We start from the raw sequence: 13089 nt of genomic DNA, 5'->3' as shown, positions 1-13089 counted from the left end.
GAATAGTTTTAACACATAACATTGGAAATCTTACATTAACAGCCAGATACACACAATTAAAAAGCAAATAACACCAAGGGAAAATATTTACAACAAGTATGATAGACAAAATCTTGCAGGCCAGGCACAGTGGCTCACGCCTGTAATCCCCGCACTTTGGGAGGCCAAGGCAGGAGGATTGCTTGAGTCTAGGAGTTCAAGATCAGCCTGGACAACATACAGAGACTTCATCTCTACAAAAGAAAAAAAAAAAGCAGCTTGATATTTTAGAATTCACAGAGCTCATATCCTTGAGTAAAAAATAATAACAAGCCCTAGTAGATAAGGCTTTAAAGAACAAGATCAGACAGCTCACAACAGGGCAATGTAAATTAGCTAAGAGAAGGTTGAAAATGTAGTCAGATGCAAAGAACTCTGAGAACACTCAGTGTTGTTGAGTTTGGGGGTGAACACTTGCGTGGATCACCAGTTGAATGGAAATTAGTAAGGCCTTTTTGTAAGGTCGCTTGGCTATGTAATCATAGCCTTTCACTCAGCTAAACTCATTCAGGCCATAATGTTTCTTACACCAATGAAGCAAAGTGCAGTACCTATTGTGTGTGTGTGCAAAGACGTTTCTCCACCATTATTTAATAGCAAAAATATAAACAATCTATGTGTCCAAAACAGGATCAAAAAACTAAATGATAGTATGTGTATAAAAAGCATCCATTACAATTTATAAAAATATCTTAGAACTTTCAATGAATTCCATATCGCATATACAATATGTCTTTAAGACAAAAGAAAAGGAAAACAAAGGGCAGCAAGGAATCTACCAAACTGGTTAACAGCGGTAGATTCTGCATCATGTGTGTCTTTTTTTCCTTCTATTTCCTGCTTCTTTTAGCTTTCAGATTTTCCACAGTACAAGTGAATTATTTTTGTAATAAAAAGAAAGAACGATTAATGCTATGTTTAAATGAGATGTGACATAGTTGTTGTAGCTTAAGGTCAAGAGACATTTAATTTCTATTCACTTTCCGGTAAATTAGATATGTTTCCAGGGTTGAGCTCTCTCCTCCTTCCCTATATTGAAGGCTTTGCAATCAACTCACACCAAGTAGGAGTTCATTTTTTTTGGAGAGGTGCTTTACTCCATAATGGCATTGATGAGTCTCATAAGATCCATTGCCATGGGAAATATTTCTTAAGTGATAGAATTCTAAACTCTGTTTAAAAAGAGACCTCTGCCATTACCCTTAGCAAACTGGCAGGGGAGCAGAAAACCAAATATGGCATGTTCTCACTTATAAGTGGGAGCTAAATGATGAGAGCTCATGAACACAAAGAAGGAAACAGACTCTGGGGTCTACTTGAGGGTGGAGAAGGAGAGGAGGGAGGGAAGCAGAAAAGATAACTGTTGGATACTAGGCTTAGTACCTGGGCGATGAAATAATCTGTACAACAATCCCCCATGACAGCAGTTTACCTGTGCAACAGATCTGAACCTGAAATAAAAGTTAAAAAAAATAATGGGCTATAAATAGAGGCCTCTGATTCAGGCAAAAAAAAATTAATGGATGCTAAAGTAAATGGATGAAAGTTTGAACTGACAGTATATTTGTGTAATCTCCAAGTATCTCTACACAGGATGCTTACACCTTACAAAGGATGAAATAGTGACTTTACAGTGGAGAAATCTGACCGACAGCACCTTCACCAAGAATTGCCCTCACCAGTGCAGCTTGTATTCGGTTGGTGCAAAAGTAATTGTGAGTTTTGTTATTTTTTGTCACTACTTTTGATGTCAAAAACTGCAATTACTTTTGCACCAACCTAATGCCTCCTGCTACAGGGCTCTGAGGACTTGGCAAGGCTTCTGTGGCTCCTGCTGAAGTCAGAGCCTGACTCTGATCACAAGGAAACATCAGGCAAATTTGAAGGGAGAACTGCTGTACAAAGTAACTAACCTACACCCTTACAAACCATCAGCGGGCTGGGCGTGGTGGCTCACGTCTGTAATCCCAGCACTTTGGGAGCCTGAGCCAGGAGGATTGCTTGAGGTCAGGAGTTGAGCCTGGCCAACATGGTGAAACCCCATCTCTACCAAAAATACAAAAAATTAGCTTGGCATGGTAGCGGGTGCCTATAGTCCTAGCTGCTTAGGAGGCTGATGCAGGAGAATCACTTGAACCCGGGAGGCAGAGGTTGCCGTGAGCCAAGATCGCACCACTGCACTCTAGCCTGGGTGACAGAGCAGGAGTCCATCTCAAAATAAATAAATAAATAAAAACCATCAGTGCCATAAAATACAAAGAAAGATAACTGAACTGAATGTAGCACAAGATCTTGCATTATGGAGTTTTCTTTTTCATAAAGGACATTATTGAGAAAATTGATGAGATCTGAGTAAGGTCTGTAGATTAGATAATAGTACCATGTTGGGGTTAATATCCTGATTTTTATAACTGTACTTACTATAGGTATATAAAAAGAATGTCTTGTTTTTAGGAATAGGCATCAAAGTATTTAGGAATATGGGAGCATCCTGTCTACAGATTACTCTTGAATGGTTCAGGAAAACACGATACACACACACATATGTATATATAAATATGTATAAATATATAAATTATATGTCTCTCACACACATAGAGACAGTGAGAAAAAGGAAAAACAACAGCAAAATGTGAACATTTGGAGAATCTGTGTGAAATATATTAGGGAATTCATTGTCGTATTCTTTCAACTTCTCTGTAAGTCTGAAAGTATGCCAAGATTTTTAAAAATAAATTAAAGCAAAAAGGGGATTGGTGGTTGCAGCTCTTCCAAGCATTAGCACATCATTAGGGCCCTCTAGCTCCTGAGTTTGACATGCCTTTTTCAACACTGAATCCTCTCTCTATCCTGTAGGCAATGGATGCTATGTGTCTGGTGCTGTTCTTAAAGCCTTTCTATGTATTTTCCCTCCAAAATCCGTTGACAGCACTGTGAAATAGATAGAATTCTAATTCTCTTACTCAAGGCTGAGTAACTTGCAGAAGATCTCAGAGCCAGAAAGTAGCAGAATGAGACTTGAACTGGGGCTTCTCTACCTTCCTCTGCTCTTCTGTCTTTTCCATAGCTGGGAATCATATGTCCCTCCCATCACAACCCCTTGAATGTAACTCTTTGTTTCTGGGTATTCACAAATCTGAAAGCATCCCTGTCGGTGTCATCACATGACATGGATTCACTGAATTGATTTCCACCAAGCTATGTTATCTTGCTTTGCTCAATGGGCCACCTTAAAATCGTTCCACCTTCCTCAAACTATTGGATGCCGCTTAGGGAAGCTATTTCACTAAATCTGTAAATATGAGATCCTTTAAGCTCTTTGGCGCAATATGAGCAATCTCTAGCATACTCCGAGTGCTATTTTGTCAGAAGCCCCTCCTGGGCCATGGTAAACAGTGAAAGCAGCCAAGATGATCACCTCCCTTGGCAGGTCTTCCTCCTACTCCCTCTCTGTTCCAGCTGCTATGATGGAAGGTGGCACTTCTTCTAAAATGTAAATGCCTCCAGGAGGACCCAGTTTAGTCTGTGAAATTCAACATTGTGATTGTATTAGTGCCTTCACGGAGATTCACTGCTTGCCAGCTAAAGAGATTGAAAAGGACCCAAGATAATAGATTCAAGGAGATTATGTAGTCCTTGGATGATGCTGGAGACTTACTTCCCGTGGTTTTCAATGCTTGGGATGAAAACCTAGTGAAGATACAGGAATTCCACTGTGGGCTTGTACCAGTAATATAGCTCCTCAGCTGTTGTCAACAGGAGCCAAGTCCCGGTGGTAACATTGAGGGGGGCACACAAAATGTGTTCTGACGTAACAACCTCTGGGAGGAATTTGATCCCAGAGTTGACAGTAATCAGGGAAAGATCATAAGGAAAGAGCTTGAAATTTCAATGAAAGGAAAAAAAAAAACAGAAAATACAGAAAGAAAAAGTAGAGGACCTGGTTGGTTGGGATAGTTTGAATGGGCCACGGGAAAGAAGACAGACACCCTTCAGTGCAACCTTGCAAGTTTCTATTTGTGCCGTAACCTCTCCTCCACTGGTGAACTATAAGACCCCTCCTTCGAAGTGGGTTGATTTAGGGAAAAGCCAAGTGCTGGTGGCATAAAAGAATCAGGACATGCCATCTTGCCCTGAGCAATAGAATTTAATTCGGAAGAGGGGTAGAAATGGAGGCTGGCTATGCAACTGCATTAGCTTCCTTTTGCTGGTTATGCTGTGAAATAAACATCCACACAATCTCACTGGCTTCCACAGAAAAGGTTTATTTCTCACTCACACCACATTTGGCTGTGGGTCAGCTGCAGCTTTCCTTCCCGTTCTGGTTTGGGCTCAGATGTGCTTCAGAAGTGTAGGCTGAAGGCATAGCCCAATCTAGAACTAGAACATGGTGTTCTTACGGGAAAGAGGGCAGTAGCAAGAGGGATGGTGAAACTCATGATACCTCTTAAAACGTCTTGCTTACAGTGAACATCACATTTAATTGGCCAAAGGCAGATCTCCACTGTGGAATTTAAAATAAATCTCTCTGGGGAGAGGAGGCAAAGGACTGTAGGCTATCACCATCTCCAGAAGAGAGAAGACTTTATATCTCTCTAGAAGCCTCTTTAAAGTAGCCAATAATCATTCTTTAACCCAAGTGCCTTTGCTCAGAAATCATTAATGCCAAAAGCATAAAAACATTTGTGGAACACTGTTTCCTGACACTCATGCTTTTTAATATTCTGATTACTGTGCTTACTTGTAGAGACCCAGTTTTCAGAGTTGTGGAAAACTATGAGCCCCTCTGGCTCATAGCTGTCAGTAGACATGTATTCTCCTTTAGCTGACATGTTGAGGCGAGATCCAAAATCTAACTTCTCCTTCTCCCTGGCTGGGTGACATTATCATCCAGAACCTCTAGTTCTATGTTCAATATCACATCTGGAAACTCTTTATGTTTTCATAGACTTTCAATATGGAAACAATAGTTACTAAACAAAAAATCACAATTTGGATATTATAATATTTCTTGCCTCATTAGCCCTCAATATCTTATCACCTACTAACATAATTTATTTTGTCTCCGGGACTTTTTAGATGCTATAATGGTAAAGACAAGAGTTGACCACACACAGTTGCATATATCCGAGTCAGTGCATGCCTATGGGTTTTAATATCCTTATGTTGAAATGTGCTACTGCTTGTTTTTCAATATCTGAGACCCTCATGTGATTGTAGAATTTAAAATATTATCCAGTAGAAAAACATGTGATTGGAAAAGGTGCTGTCCAGTTAGCAGGTTGACTGATGATAGATTTTCTTGGATGCCTCTCCTTCCCCCAAAAAGCAACTTCCATAAAAATAGTTTTATGAAAGCTTCCAAAATGATGCAAAATAATACTGTTCTGGAAGCTAGGAATAGGGATTGGTATATCTGACTCCAGAACTGATTACCAGGATAAAAGTGCAATCGGACTCTGAAGATCAGCCCAGACCTCTGCCTACCTGCACATTTCACCTGCCCTCGATAGCTCCAGGCCTGCACCAGTCAGTCTCAAAGCCTCTGCTTGCTCCTCTCTTCCTATACTTATTGGAGCTCTCCAAATCCCAAAAATTCAGGAAAGCTGGAAGTGGGTATAGCAATTCAATGGGCGTAGTCAAAGCTGTGATGGCCACAATAGAAGAAGGCAGATTCAGAGAGAGACACATGAAAACAGATTATAGCTTCTGGTATGGGAAAGATAAGATGCTTCATGTCACCCAAAAATAAGCTTTGTCACAGGCAGCAAGACGAGCAGGTAAGGAGCAGCCAGCTTCTCTCTGTAGTCTGTAAGAGCAGGTGCAAAACAAGCAAAAGGTTAGCCACAGGCTTTACAAATGACATGCAATACCGCCCTGCCAGCGACAACTCTCCCCTAACTACAATTCTGCCAAATTCTCACCACCTACGTCACTCCCACCCTGTTCACACCATCGTGTCTGGCCTAGATTCTTGCAAGGTCTCCCAACTTCCTCCCTCCTCTTCCTTCCAGTGTGTTTTTAAAGCAGCAGCCAGAGAGCCCCTGCTCAATGCCAGCGAGATCATGTCGCTTCCCCACTCAGGGCTCCCCAGTGACTTCCCACCTTGCAATGTGTAAACAGCAGAGTCCTTCCAGTGGACTCAAGGCCTGACACGACCCAGCCCCTCGTGACATCCCAGGTTTATTTCCTCCTGTCCTCCCCTTTGTTCCCCATGCTCCGGCCACACTGGACTCTGCAGTTTCTCAGGAAACCCAGGTGCTCTCCCACCTTGGGCGTTTTTGCCTGGAATATTCTTCCCTTGGGCAGGAATAGACACCTCCTTAGCTTCCTTCAGGTCTTTACTCAAAGTCTCCTTATCTTTGAAGTTTTTCCTGGAGACCCAGGGAAACCTTCGTCTCCTGCCTACATTTTAACATTTCGCTTCTCGTGTGATGTTTCTTGAAATCGCACGGTCTCTAACGTGTGCATTTTACATATTTGCCGTGGTTTTGGTTGCCCTCTTCCCCTCAACACAAGCTCCACAGCCAGGGCCGGTAGGCTGTGCCGCTCACTCACATGTTGCCTGACCCACAGTGCCTGTGTGCAGCTGGCCCACCACAAACATTTGCTGAGTGAATGCGTGAATGAAAAGCCCCCTCCACATGAGGCCCTGAAAGGAACTATGTGCACAGCAAATGAAACAAGTGCTGAGTAAGAAGTCACCCTTTATGACCACCTGGGTCCCCGTGCTGGCCTCTGCTCCTTATCTCGTTGCCTCAAAATAGTGAATCACCAGCAAATCCAGCCAATCCCCTGCCAGACCCATGGTCCAGGCCCAAGTCTTGACTGCACTAGTCCCTTGGAAGCTGGCCGGAGCACACCTGGGGCTGGTCAGGTCAGGAGAGCCTCCCCTAGAACTGGCAGAGCCACATCCAAGGGAGCCTGGAGCTCTGTCCCTGGGGACCCTGAAGGAAGAAGTAGAACCCCTGCCCCCACACCAAGCACCTTACTTGAGGTGAAATCCACAGCGGGTACCCCCTGCTCGGAGGAGTGGCCACAGGGGGAGGAGATTTGGCCTCCCATGATGGGGGACCTCTGTCCTCCCATGATGGGGGACCTCTGTCCTCCCATGATGGGGGACCTCTGTCCTCCCAGGCGGCACTTCAGACCAGGAACTGTGTTTAAAGGTAATACTTGGAAACAAATACTAGGCTGATAAAAGACAACAGAAGGGAATAAGGGACTATTATGCTTTAAAAATGCAGAATGAGACAGCATTCTTGGCCAAAACCTACGATAATTTCAGAAAACATTTTGAACTCAGGAAAAAGAAAACATGGGCTACAAAGCAGCAAGGACTTTGTGTGACCTACATGAAGAAATCTACGAAGATTCATTTAAAAAATCAAAACAGGAATTTAATACATACAGAGACATGGTGCTCCTGGATGGGATAACTTAATGGGCAACACTTTCCCAGATTCATTTCTTAGTTTAATTTAATCCCGCTAACAAAATACGTGAGTTTTTATGTTCTGGAGGATGGCCAGTGGGTCTAAGTATTGGACTCTAGTGGCATCTTCGTAGGGAGCCCTGAGTGTGGGTGTTGGTGGCATTCTCCTGCACACCCAGCATACTCCCCTGGGCCCAGAGCAACCAGCTCTCTGGATTCTAGATGGACAAAAATGCAAACCTGAAAAGAGACCTTATTTAAAAAATTAATGAAGGGGCGGGTGCAGTGGTTCAGGCCGGTAATCCCAGCACTTTGAGAGGCTGAGTGAGGAGGGTCACTTGAGCCCAGGAGTTTGAGAACAGCCTGATCAACATAACAAGACTCCATCTCTTTTATAAAAATGAGAAAACAAAATTAATAAAGGGGCACCTGTACTACCCAACGTGATAGATATAATACACATATAGTACATAGGTTTATATGCGTTAGTCCATGTATATACACACATGCAAACACTAAAGCTCCATGTGTGGGCATATGACCAGAAAGACCCATGGGAGTAAAGTCCTGAAACAGACACACGTTAATAAGAAATTTCATATACTATGATATATTAAGTGATTACTTAATATATATCATTATTTATGTAATTACTTAAATTATTCAAGGATTTGGAAAACTATTCCTGGGGGAAAGCTAGAATGAAACAGTGTGAGCTCAGCATCTGAGACAGGTCCCAGTCAATTTAGGAAGTTACTTTTGGCAAGGTTAAGGCTGCACTCATGATGGTGTCAGGAGGTCCTGAGGACATGTGCCCAAGGTGGTGGGGCACGGCTTGCTTCTGCACATTTTAGAAAGACATGAGACATCAATATGTACAAGATGTACATTGGTTTGGTCCGGAAAGGGGGGAAAACAGGAAGCAGGAACCTCCAGGTCATAGGTAGATGAGAGGCGAAAGGTTGCGTTCTTTTGAGTCCTTGATCAGCCTTTCACTGAATATTCAACTTAGTCTGGCTCAGTGAATCTGCATTTTTACATAAACAATAGGGCACAGGAAGCAATCAATTATGCATTTTTCTCAGGTGAGCTGTGAAGATCAGCTATCAGTTTACATTGCCAGGGTGAAATTCAACAGAACCGTTTTAGGGTAAAGATCTTGAGGCCCACAAGAAATTTCCTATGGGCAAATTATGAGGGAGGTTTGTGACTTTCTAAAAATCTTTGTAGCTGCCTTATTTAGGAATAAAATGGGAAGCTGGTTTGCCTGCCGTGGTTGCCAGCTTGACTTTTCCCTTGGCTTAGTGATTTGGGGGTCCCGAGATTTATTTTCCTTTCACAATAGTAAATGAAACAAAACATTAGCTACACCCAATGATAAATTTCAGAAAGAAGAGACTATAAAGGTAAAGTGAAAACTAGGGAAGAGAAGGAGGGAGAGAGGGAGAAAGGGAGAAAGAAAGGAGGGAGGGAGGGAGGGAGAGAGGAAGGAAGGAAGGAAGGAAGGAAGGAAGGAAGGAAGGAGAATGAGAGAAAGAGAGAAAAAGAAAGGAAGGAAGGAAGGAAAAGAGAGAGAGAGAAAGAAAGAAAGAAAGAAGAAAGAAAGACAGAAAGAAAGAAAGAAGAAAGAAAAAGAAAGAAAGAAAAAGAGAAAGAAAGAAGGAAAGAAAAAAGAGAGGGAGGGAGGAAGGAAGGAAGGAAGGAAAGAAAGAGAGAGAATGAGAGACAGAAAGAAAGAGAAAGAGAGAGAAAGAGAAAGAAAGGAAGGAAGGGAAAGAGAGAAAGGAAAGAAAAAGAAAGAAAGAAGAAAGAAAGGAAAGAAAGAAAGAAAGGAAAGAAAAGAAAGAAGGAAAGAGAGAAAGAGAGAGAGAAAGAAAGAAAGAAGAAAGAGAAAGAAAGAAAAAGAGGGAGAAAGAAAGAAAGAAGGAAAGAAAAAAAGAAGAGAGGGAGGGAGGGAGGGCAGGAAGGAAGGGAGGGAGGGAGGGAAGGAGGGAGGGAAAGTGGACTGTTTGCCTAATGGAAGCTGGGGCTTCAGAGGTTCTGGGGAGAAGGGACATTGCCATCAGTGTCTTAAAGGTATTTCTGACCAAAATAAAATGTAACTCACTGGACAGGACCTGCCTGGAGCTCTTGTCTGTAGCCTTTCTGTGGTTTCCGATGTGCCAGGCACTATTCTGAGTGCTTTACACATATTAACCCATTTGATCCTCACAATAATCTAGCGAGGAGGTGTGTCTTCCCTCCTGAGGGGCAGGGACCACACTAGTCTTTGTGGAGTGGGCCACTGAGCATGGGACTCTGGACCCAGGTGACTGGCTCTGAATCTGCCTCTGCTCCTTACTGCTTGCACGACATTGGGCATATGACAGCAACTCTCCGTGTCTCAGTTTCCTCCTCTGTAAAGTGCAGACAGCCATAGCAACCGCCTCACTAGATTATTGTGAGGATCAAATGGGTTGATATGTGTAAAGCACTCAGAACAGTTCCTAGCACATAGGAAATCACATAAATGCTAGCGATGAGCATTCACCACTGTATCTGCAGTGTCCAAAACAATGCCAGCTATGTAGGAGATAGTCAATGCATGTTGGGTGACTCTGAGCCTGCTTTGCTAGATAATACCTCTCCAACTCCCTAGGAACACAAAACCCCACCCCTCAAGGATAACTGGTGATGGATTTTGAAAATAGAGGCAGAAATGCAGTTCACCAGTCTTTTTTTTTTTTTTTTTCCACTTGGAGCCTACAAAAGCGCTGAGTAGGACTTAGTCTGCTTGCACACCCGTGACAGGAAATAAATGAGATACTGAAGCCAATGGGAGAGGGCCCTGGGTTGCTCAGGGCAGAGTGAAGCCCGTACGCTTTGCATAATTCTACCCTATCATATTGCTTTTTGTACACGGATAATATTTTGATAGTCTGTCACTGAAATCTGTTTTTAATGAAAACACCCTGGGATTAGCTATTATTCTTAGAAGACAGCTTTGTTGTGGAGTTATTCAAGGATAGAGTTCTATTATGTGTGTTTGCCCATCACAGATGTACCTCGGATGAAACATGAAGGTTAGGGAAGAAAGCAAACAGCTCTGGGCTGAGCAGCAAGAAAGCGCTGCATGGGGAGGGATGGAACTGGTGGGGAGGGGTCCCAGCTCACGGCCGTGTTGCTGGCCCCAGAGTGGGTGCTGGCCAGAAGCTGTCCCCACCCCTGTCCTCACCACCTTGGCTCCAGGACCCAGCTTTACTTCTCACATGACTTTTCTCTCTGGTGCTCAGAATTGGAGTCTGAGGAGTAAGGCATGGGGAGGAGGGTACCACATCCCCAGGTGGTCATATTTATGTTGCCTGGCTATGGAGTTAGAACTGTTCCCCTAGGGACAAACTGGATATCTTTGGACCAGTCTATCAGGTTGGGAAGAAAGTGTCAAATGGGAAGTTAGGGGATGTGGAAGTTCAAAGTGAAGGCATCTTTCTTTTCTCCCTGTGTGTCATTGTTTAGTCATGGATACGCTAGAGAAGTGAATACATGTGTGAATGAATGAAAATGAAAGATATGTGAGTAAAATAAATACCTTAAAAAAGGAACAGCTCACTGGCTACACCACTAAGTTCATGCTCTTCAAGTAAAGCCTGGGCTATTTGTCAAAGCCTTTTTTTACCTCTAATGTAAGAGGGAGGATCTGTCATAGTGAAGGGGCCTGGGAGTTTGGAAGGCATCGTAAGTCATTGCTGACAGAAAATAATGCTATTGACTCAAAAAGAGATCTCCTCCCAGGAAAATGAATTCACTGACAATAACACCATCATGTTATATGACAGTAAATTTCGTATCTCCTGAAAATTGGCATTGGATCAAAACAAGGGACCGAAAGAAAATAGATTGGGACAAAACAAATCAGTCAGACCCCAAGTCATGAGGAAGGCATCCAGGTCACAAAGTTCGAAGCAGAACTTGCAACATGAGACCAAACTGCTGCTTTCCTGGCAAGCTGTCTAGGCTGGCTGGTGGCGGATGAATACTTGGGGCAACACCCGCAAAGGAAGACGGTCTAGTGAAACTCTTCATCCACCTCCTGTGCTGTCTCAACAGAGAATAGTTTTATTAAATTAGCAAATGTAATTTTCTGCTCTCTAAGAAGAATGTTTTTTAAAATCCCCTTCAAAATATGTACAACTGAGCTTCCTTTGTCATTGCAAGGGTGTTGTCGGGTGTGACGTTTCTAGAATTAACCACATACATGGCAACGTTCACCCAGGCTCTTCCCTCCCTCATGTGCCAGGTTGGTCGGTCTGTCGGCAAATACTCATCAGATGGCAAACACTGGGCTAGGGTCTTTGCCTGAAAGAAGAGGAGGGTTGGGGTTTTAGGTCACTGAAATAGGAATTGTATGTCTTTAAATATCTCTGCAACTTGGCATCTCCTGCTGGAACTCAACAGATCCTAAAGGCCAATTGTCCATACTTAGGACAACTTAAAATAATTCATAGTCACAATGGTAGTCTTTTGTGAGGGCAATTGCCATAGCTGACCAGCTTTCTGGGGATATCAGATACACCCACTTAAAATAAGTGTAAATCATTTTTAAATATCACAAACCCCCTTTGAGGACCAGCCACTCCAGGGCTTCTTAGCTGTGATGTCCTGTTAGAGGCCCAGCCCTGTAGGGACACATCCCCCCAAAAAAGGCAGCATGTTGGCTGGGCCTCCCTCAAACCACCCCATAGAAAAGAGAACCTTACCCTAACCAGGACCTCTGGCTTTCTTTTAGGGTGAGGTTCTGAGGGACCTTTCATCATATTGTTTCTTGTCCGTATGACTTGGATTTTCAAAAGCAAATGTACTTTGTTTCTATAATTAGGGAATAAAGTTATTTTTTTAAATGTCATCCTTTATATTGCTAGCTTTTATGTATTCTACCCATGAATGTTCTTGACCTCTTCCTCAAAAAATCCTCCACTTATCAGATGACAGGCTGAATGAAAGATGAGGGAAGCAAATAATGGAACAATTTGTTTTAGCCTATGATGAATCACAGTGTGGTCTGAAGGGTAACGTTGTGCTTTCTGTTATTTGGTTTTTAATCTTAGTTCATTTGGGTAGGGACAGATCAATATTGGCCCTGGAGTAACATCCTGCTTGGTTCATTTGATTTTTAATAATCCTAACTCTACTCAGGTGACCTAGTGACTGTGGCAGAGCATCAGGCCTCGGAGGTGGTGTCACTGCCAGTCAGTGTTGATGAGCAGTGACAGGCCCTATTGCATGATTGATTCCCAGGGCTGTAGAGAGGTGCCAGGGGTCTGCAGGGCATGAGCAGGGGGCAGTAGCCAGGACTATGGAGGAGCTGCCTCAGGCAGGGCTAAGCCTCCAACACCACCCCGCTCTCCTGTCACTGTGCTGCAAGGGTCTGCAGAGGGACCCTACCATGTGACTTCCTGCCACCCTGTGCCAGGCACTCCTAGAGGATTTTCCCGAGGATCATGGCCACTTGAGTTCAACAGAGGAACTGGCTGTGTATAGCTGTGTATGAACCGGTCGTGCCTTTCCTGAAGGAAGAATCATCTAATCTCAGGTTATTTTAAAGTAGTACTTTGTTGATTCCTGATACTGTCCCTTGC

General features: G+C 43.3%; 1 protein-coding gene and 1 long non-coding RNA gene across 11 annotated transcripts in view; one reads left to right on the top strand and one right to left on the bottom strand.

Annotated features, from left to right (window-relative positions):
• Window positions 1-13089, top strand: part of HECW1 (HECT, C2 and WW domain containing E3 ubiquitin protein ligase 1) — a 454797-nt gene that overhangs the window by 111754 nt on the left and 329954 nt on the right. The window lies entirely within an intron of this gene.
• On the bottom strand, window positions 3008-7797 carry LOC116527400. Its single transcript, XR_004258530.1, has 3 exons — window positions 7163-7797; window positions 3553-7114; window positions 3008-3498 (listed from the first exon to the last, which is right to left on the bottom strand). It is a non-coding gene; the product is annotated as an uncharacterized LOC116527400 (long non-coding RNA).

The sequence above is a fragment of the Sapajus apella genome, unplaced genomic scaffold, assembly GCF_009761245.1.
Source record: "Sapajus apella isolate SASKATOON/1434 unplaced genomic scaffold, GSC_monkey_1.0 scaffold54, whole genome shotgun sequence".
Classification (NCBI taxonomy): Eukaryota; Metazoa; Chordata; class Mammalia; order Primates; family Cebidae; genus Sapajus; species Sapajus apella.
The sequence above is the reverse complement of the archived record's forward strand: the minus strand, read 5'-3'. Positions and strand labels throughout refer to the sequence as shown.